The following is a 7,569-nucleotide window of genomic DNA, read 5'->3' as shown; positions in this document are numbered from 1 at the left end:
AGGCTACTGCACCCTTATTGTCTTGTGTAGATGTGCCCACTTAGTGTTAATTGGAGTGAAGGTATTAGAGAGACTTATTTTCCCCACTGGGCTCTTCTCCTCCCTTTGGACCTGCTGAATAGAGGCATTGATTTCATACAATCTGGTCTGTGGCTGCCTTTGCACAGCACAAATACTTCCTGTATGAAAGTGCCGAGGTGCTTCTGTGCAATGTTGGAAATCCGCAGTCCACGGGAACATCCATTACGGTCTGTGTCGGCAGAACAAACCAGCTGAAGCTGTCTGCCTCCGAGTGGTTCCCAGTACCTGCTACCACAGATAAGAAACCAAGGTGTCAGGCGTCCTTTTCTGATGAGGAAGGCTCTTCCTCTGCACTGGTAGGCACTAGGCAGGTCCTTCTCAGGCATCTGTGTCCCTCTGGATACCTGTGGGCTAGCACCTGAGTTCTCAGGCCAAGTTAAACTAACAGGTAGTGCCATTTCTTTTGACAGAAACTTTGATTGGCTGAAATTGTAAAAGGGATGTGTAACAACAGTGATTCCACCTTGGAGTTATCAAGAGACACTAAATTTGTTCTAGAAATGTGATCGACTATCATGAATGTGACCAAAAGAATCATAGGAAATGAGGGCTGGAAGGGATGTCAGGAGGTCACATCTGGTCTAGCCACCTGCTCCAAGCAGGACCAGCCCCAACTACATCATCCCAGCCAAGGCTTTGTCTACCTGGGTCTTCAAAACCTCCAAGGATGGAGATCCCACCACCTTTCTGGGTAACCTGTCCCAGTGCTTCACTACCCTCCTCGTGAGAGTTTTTTCTAATATCCAACCTCAACTTCCCTTGCTGCAGCTTGAGCCCATTGCTCCTTGTCCTGCCATCTGCCCCCACTGAGAGCAGTCCAACTCCGTCCTCTTTGCAGCCCCCCTGCAGGGAGGTGAAGGCTGCTATTCAATCCCCCTCGGTTTTCTCTTCTGCAGACTCAATCAGCCCAGTTTCCCCAGCCTCTCCTCACCAGTCCTGTCCCCCAGCCCCCCAACCACTTTCATTGCCCTCCGCTGGACTCTTCAACGTGTCCACATCATTTCTGTCATGGGGGCCTGCAGCTGGACACAGGACTCCAGATGTGGCCTCCCCAGTGCCAAATAGAGGGGAAGAATTGCTACCCTCCATCTGCTGGCAGCGCTCCTACCGATGCAGCCCAGGATGCCGGTAGCCTTCTTGGCACCAAGGGCAGGCTGCTGCGTCATATTTAGTTTATTGCCCACTGTCACCCCCAGGTCCTTTGCTGCAGAGCTGCTGCCCAGCCCGTCACCCCCAGCCTGCACCGGTGCAGGGGATTGCTCCCTCCTCAGTGCAGGACTTTGCATTTATTCTTGTTGAACCTCATGAGATTTCTTTTGGCCCAATCCTCCAATTTGTCCAGGTCTCTCTGAGTCCTAGCCTGACCCTCCAGCATATCTACTATGCTCTCCAGCCTGATGTCATCCATGAACTTGCTGAGGGTGCGCTCTATGCCAGGGGTCAGCAACGTTTTTGGGCAGAATGCCAAAAAAGCTTGAGACCTCGACTTGTAAGATGTTGGTGTGCTGGGGCAGATGGTGGGGAAGCCACGAGAAGCCTGATCCTTGCTGCGGCAGTGCAGCCCCAGCCCCTTCCCTGCCGTCCACCCCTAGGCACAAGTGCCAATAAAAATGCCTTTGAGTATCACACTCTGGCACCCATGCTGGGGGTTACCTACCCCGCTGTATGCCATCTTCCAGATTGTTAATGAAGATAATGAACAAAACCTGCCCTAGGACCGACCCTTGGGGCACTTTCCTTGATACCAGCTGCCAACTAGTCATTGATTACTACTGACTGAGCCCGACAATCCACAGAGAAGCCCAAATAACTAAGATGTGAACCATGCCGGTGTGCAAATGATCCATCACGGAAGTCTAAACTGCCTCACACCAGGGAATGCTTCGCTCTTGAGTTGAAACCATTCCTGTGCAGACTCCGCTTCGCCCAAATTAAGCGTTGTAGCAAAACCTTGTGGTATTTTTCTGTCATGCTAGGAGCATGGGGAACATGCAGGAAGAACTTATGCTCCTGCTTGCAAATGAAGAATTCAACCCAGTTGGTCTAACACAAACCTGGTGGGACCTTACCTACGATGGGGCAGTGGGCATTGAGGGCTACAGTACACATAAAGGGGGGGAAAAAGCAAAGAAACCCTCTTGGTTGAGCAGGGAAATCCAGGAGAGCCGGGAGGGGAAAAGAGAGGCTTACAGGCTGTGGAGGCAGGGGGCTGCCACCAAGGAGGACTATACCTGCTTGGCTTGAGCTTGCAGGGAAGCAGTGAGGAGAGCCAAAGCGGAAATGGAGCTTAGGCTGGCAGCAAAAGTTAAAGATAACAAAAAGTCATTCTTTAAATACATAGGAAGCAAAAAGAAAGTGCAGGGCAACACAGGGCCCCTTCAAGATGGACTAGGGCAACTGGTAACAGATAGGATGGCCAGAGCGGAGCTCCTAAATGATTTCTTTGCATCTTTGTTCCTGGACACGGATACAAACATACGCCCCAATGGGACTTTAGGTAAGCATGAGACAGATACCAACCCACCAACTGTTAGCACTGACGTAGCAAAGGGGCACCTGGAGGGGTTGAATGTGTTGAAGTCAACAGACCTTGATGGTCTTCATCCTAGGGTACTTAGGGAATTAGCTGGAGTTATAGCAGACCCACTGTCCTGAACACCAGGGGCATCCAAGATACCTTAAGGGCAAAAAAAGAGGTGTACAGGAAATGGAAGCAGGGGGTAGCTAGCAAAGAGGAGTACACTTCTTTGGCTTGCACGTGCAGGGAGTCGGTCAGGAAGGCCAAGGCAGCTCTAGAGCTCAGGCTAGCATCAGGGATTAAGGACAATAAAAAGTCCTTCTTTAGGTAAGTTGGGAGCAAAAAGAGGGTGCGGGGTAGCATAGGACACATACAGGACAGGCAGGGGAGCTTAGTGATGGATAGCAGGGACAAGGCAGATCTCTTCAATGAGTTTTTTGCCTCTGTCTTCTTAAATGGGAATCTAGACTAACCCTCAACATACATCACAGACATCAACAAGGGGAACATCAGCTGACCAACGGTCAGTGCCGACATGGTAAAAAGACACGTGGAGGGACTGGACGTATTCAGATCACTGGGGTCGGAGGGACTCCACCCATGGGTAATGAAGGAATTAGCAGGGGTCATAGGTGATCCACTGGCAAGGATATCTGAGTGCTCATGGTACTCGGGTCAGGTCCTGGAGGATTGGAAAAGGGCTAACGTCATCCCAGCCTTTAAGAAGGGGAGGAAGGAGGACCCGGGGAAGTATAGACCAGTCAGCCTTACCTCTATCCCTGGGAAAATCCTAGAAAAAAATTATCAAGGAGCATATCTGTGGGAGCCTGCTGTCTAATGTGATGCAAAGGGGCAACCAACATGGGTTTATAGCAGGCAGATCCTGCCTGACTAACCTAGTTTCCTTTTACGACAAGGCCACCAATTGTTTAGATGCAGGAGTCAAGGTGGATGTTATCTGTCTGGACTTCAAGAGGCCTTTGACACAGTATCCCATACCATCCTTACAAATAAACTGAGGAGATTTGCCTTGGATGATTACACGGTAGACTGGGTAGCAAACTGGCTCAAGGGTTGCACTCAGAGGGTGGTGGTGGATGGGTTGGTGTCAACCTGGAAAGATGCAGGCAGTGGAGTCCCTCAGTGGGGTGAAGCTAACACCCTGGAGAGGAGGAACCAGATCCAGGCTGACCTCGACAGGTTGGGGAAGTGGGCAGAGAGCAACAGGATGCAATTCAATAAGGACAAGTGCAAGGTGCTGCATCTAGGGGGGAACAACTGCCATCATACCTACAGGCTGGGGGGCGACCTTCTCAGCTCCACTGAGGCAGAAAGAGATCTTGGAGTCACTGTTGACTCCAGGATGAACATGAGTCACTAATGTGATGAAGCAATCGGCAGAGCCAATCGCATCTTGTCGTGCATCCGTAGGTGCTTCACAAACAGGTCCAGGGAAGTGATTCTCCCCCTCTACGCAGCACTGGTCAGGCCACAGCTGGAGTACTGTGTCCAGTTCTGGATGCCGCAGTTCAAGCAGGATGCAGACAACCTGGAGAGGGTCCAAAGAAGAGCCACTCGTCTGATTAGAGGCCTGCAGGGAAGGCCCTACGAGGAAAGGCTAAGGGACCTTAACCTCTTCAGCCTCTCCAAGAGAAGGCTGAGAGGGGACCTTGTGGCGGTGTACACATTCATAAGGGGAGAGCAACATGAAGTAGGCGACGATCTGTTCACCAGGGCACCCCCTGGAACGACAAGGAACAATGGCCATAAGCTACTGGAGAGTAGGTTTAGGCTGGCATTAGGAGAAAGCTCTTCACGGTCAGGGCTGCCAGGATCTGGAGTGGGCTCCCAAGGGAGGTGGTGCTCGCCCCATCCTTGGGGGTCTTCAAGAGGAGACTGGACAGGCACCTGGCTGGGCTCACATGACCCCAGGGTTGGTGACCCTTTTCTTGCCTGCCAGGAGCAGGGGGTTGGACTAGATGGCCCACTGAGGTCCCTTCCGACTCTAGGAATCTCTGATGATGATTGTAAGCAAGTGTGGATTTCCATGATTCGTAGAAATCGAATAGCTGGGAATGGATCATTTTAGGAGACATGTGCTACTGAAAACAATTCTTTTTTTACCCTAGATTTCCCTTCTTCATTAGCCATATACCCCTAGCATCTTGCTCACTATCTGAACCATCCCAACTGGTCTCAAACCTTCTTCCCACCTTAAAATGTGTCAAAACCCATAAGCATTTAAAGGAGAACTTTCAAATATGATGAGTGGCCATCTACACATCATAGTAAGGTGCTTGGGCAGGGGTGGGCAAAATACGGTCCATGGGCCAAATATGGCCCACCAGGCCATTCTATCTGTTCCGTGGGGTGTCTTAAAAATGTATTAAATTAATATTTATTTGCTCCTGACAACCTGTCAAAGCTGACAGGAGCCAGGGGCAGTAGGACCCAGAGGGAGCCCTCAGCAGGCTTGAGCAGCCCAGCCCTGCCCACCTGCAGCCATTCCCTGCTTTTCTGCCCCCGCCCTTCTCCAGCACCAGTGGCTCCCAGCTGCATCCCTGGACTGTGGAGCACGGGATCACACTGGTATGGGGCGGGGGGTGTTGTGTGCATTCATAGGGTAAGTCCCACACACACACTCCACCATACACATGCACCCACACTCCCCCTTGCACTGCTATACACAAACCCCACATGCTCCCTCACTCCACATACCCACCCACCCACAGCACCCCACAAACCTATACCCGCCCCCTACAACATACAAGAGTAAGACTTCATTTACGCTATTGTGCTTAATTTAAGTTCATTAAACTTCATTTAAGTCACCTCTGCGCACACTACACAAACGCATGTAAATCAGGACAAAATATTTTTTGAAATCAAATTAATGAATGTTGTAGATGTTCGCTTTTTAGAATATAATTTGGTATTTTTTGGTTCTGAGATGGCAAAACCCCTTGCGGAAAGAAGTACTTTTGGGGGCAAGGGGAGGGACTTTGGGGAGTTAAGGGGTGGGACTTCCAGTCACAAGATGGCAACCCAGGGGGCGGGGAACCTGTCAAGGGGTGGGGCTACTCATGCAGCCCTTGACAGCTTGCCAAAACTCAGTAAGCGGCCCTCTGCCCGAAATAATTGCCCACCCCTGAGCTTGGGTTTGTCAAAGCATAAAAAATAAAGTGATCAGACGTTACTCCCCTGCATTTTGGTCACCCTGGGATGCTTTGAAATTGGGACTAACACTGGAAAAAATCAATATGCAACATTAGCAAAAGCCCTTATGTGTTTTAAAACGTATCTGAACTCTGTAGCTATATAATCCATGTTCAAATCACAAAAATAATCTCTCCACTCACTAAACTCCAAGGACATGCAGGAGCACCTTGATTTGTCTACACCAGCATGCATCCATTTGTACCCTGGCACATACGCCTTCTCCAACTGTTGAGTTCGTAATGAAAAAATAATTGAATTTTCACAAAGAGAAGTTTTCAAACACTGAACTTCCTTTTATAGCAATTTAATTTAACAAACTTGTGAGCTACATCCAGTAAAAAAACAAAAAAAACAACAACCCCAAACCAAACCCAATGAACTTGGGGACTATTTTTAGTACAATCTTAGAGCCCTGATGAATGCAGTGAAGTTGTATGGGACGGACACTATTGTTGGGAAAGAAAACAGGAGCAAATGCAATCCCTTTAAATAGAAAAAAATTACATTACATTGGAAAGAAACAAAAATACACGTGGTCAAGTCATGAGCTGCATTTTACATACAATTTATGCAAAGGAATTTCCCTTGTCTTCTTGATTGATTGTGTCACACCAGGCGTGTGATCTGGCACATACAAAAAGTGTTGCTATATTGGGAACAATATGCCTGCATTGCACAATATCGTTTCATTGATACTGCGCTCAAGTTCCATTCAAACCAACGGGAAAATCCCATTCACTTGAATGCAAATAAACCGGTGTTCGCTGTCTCCAATTATGTCATCGTCTTTTGTTTCCTGAGGAGTAATCAACAAAGGAAGCTCTACCCAAAGGTTTCTGACCTTCTTCCAGGAACCAATATAATAGTAAATCCTTCCTGGTACACTGAGGGATTAACATACAGTCATTCCTGGAACCCTGATAAAGAAGAACGATATCTGCTGTAGTATGCATGTACCCTTTCTTTGTACAATATTGGATATTCTAGTTAAAAGAATAGACTAACTTGAACAAAAGTGAATCTATAATAAGCAGAAAGATTTAAAAATTCTTAGGAACGCAAGCAAAACCTTAATCAACCCTTAAACTCGTATAACATATGGGAATGGTGTGCAGAAATCCAGTTGTCATTAACAATCCAGTTTGCCATTTATGCCTTCCTGAGAAATAACAGAGAGAAGGTAAAACAGCAGGCTATGCAACCCAAACGCGCCGTTTGTCTCGCGGGCTAGAAGAGGACTCTGGACTTGTCATCGATCCCTACTAATGGTCCAGTAGTACTTTTAATTCAACAGCCATTTCCCTCCCTCCATTCTTGGTTTGATCTCTCTACCTCTTACCTTCTGCCAAGACACATGCATGCAGACATGCAGCTGCTTTGCACAGAAAACCAGCAGCAGTATTAAAAAGTAAAGAGTAATCAGATGTGCTGAGTACTGAGGGATCTGCAAGCCTAATACTTTGGGTGGTAAAGACTAGTTCAGGTATCTGTCTCTTCCTTGCACCTTCTGATGGGCCTCAGCTTCTTGAATTATGGAGAATGAAGTTCGGTGTGTAAACATACGTATGCATATTTTGCCAGCGTCAAGTCCATTGCGGAACAAAACCATCGGCTGCGCTGTTTGGAATGACAGATGCTCACTTACACACATATATATAAAATAATAAAAAGACCCTGTTGGTTTTGTGCTGGCCTGCCAACACTTAACAGGAGGCTGAAAGTGTCAAATGATAGCACCATAAACCCCTCCG

Source organism: Alligator sinensis, unplaced genomic scaffold, assembly GCF_000455745.1.
Source record: "Alligator sinensis unplaced genomic scaffold, ASM45574v1 scaffold997_1, whole genome shotgun sequence".
Taxonomy (NCBI): domain Eukaryota; kingdom Metazoa; phylum Chordata; order Crocodylia; family Alligatoridae; genus Alligator; species Alligator sinensis.
This window is presented reverse-complemented; position numbering follows the sequence as displayed.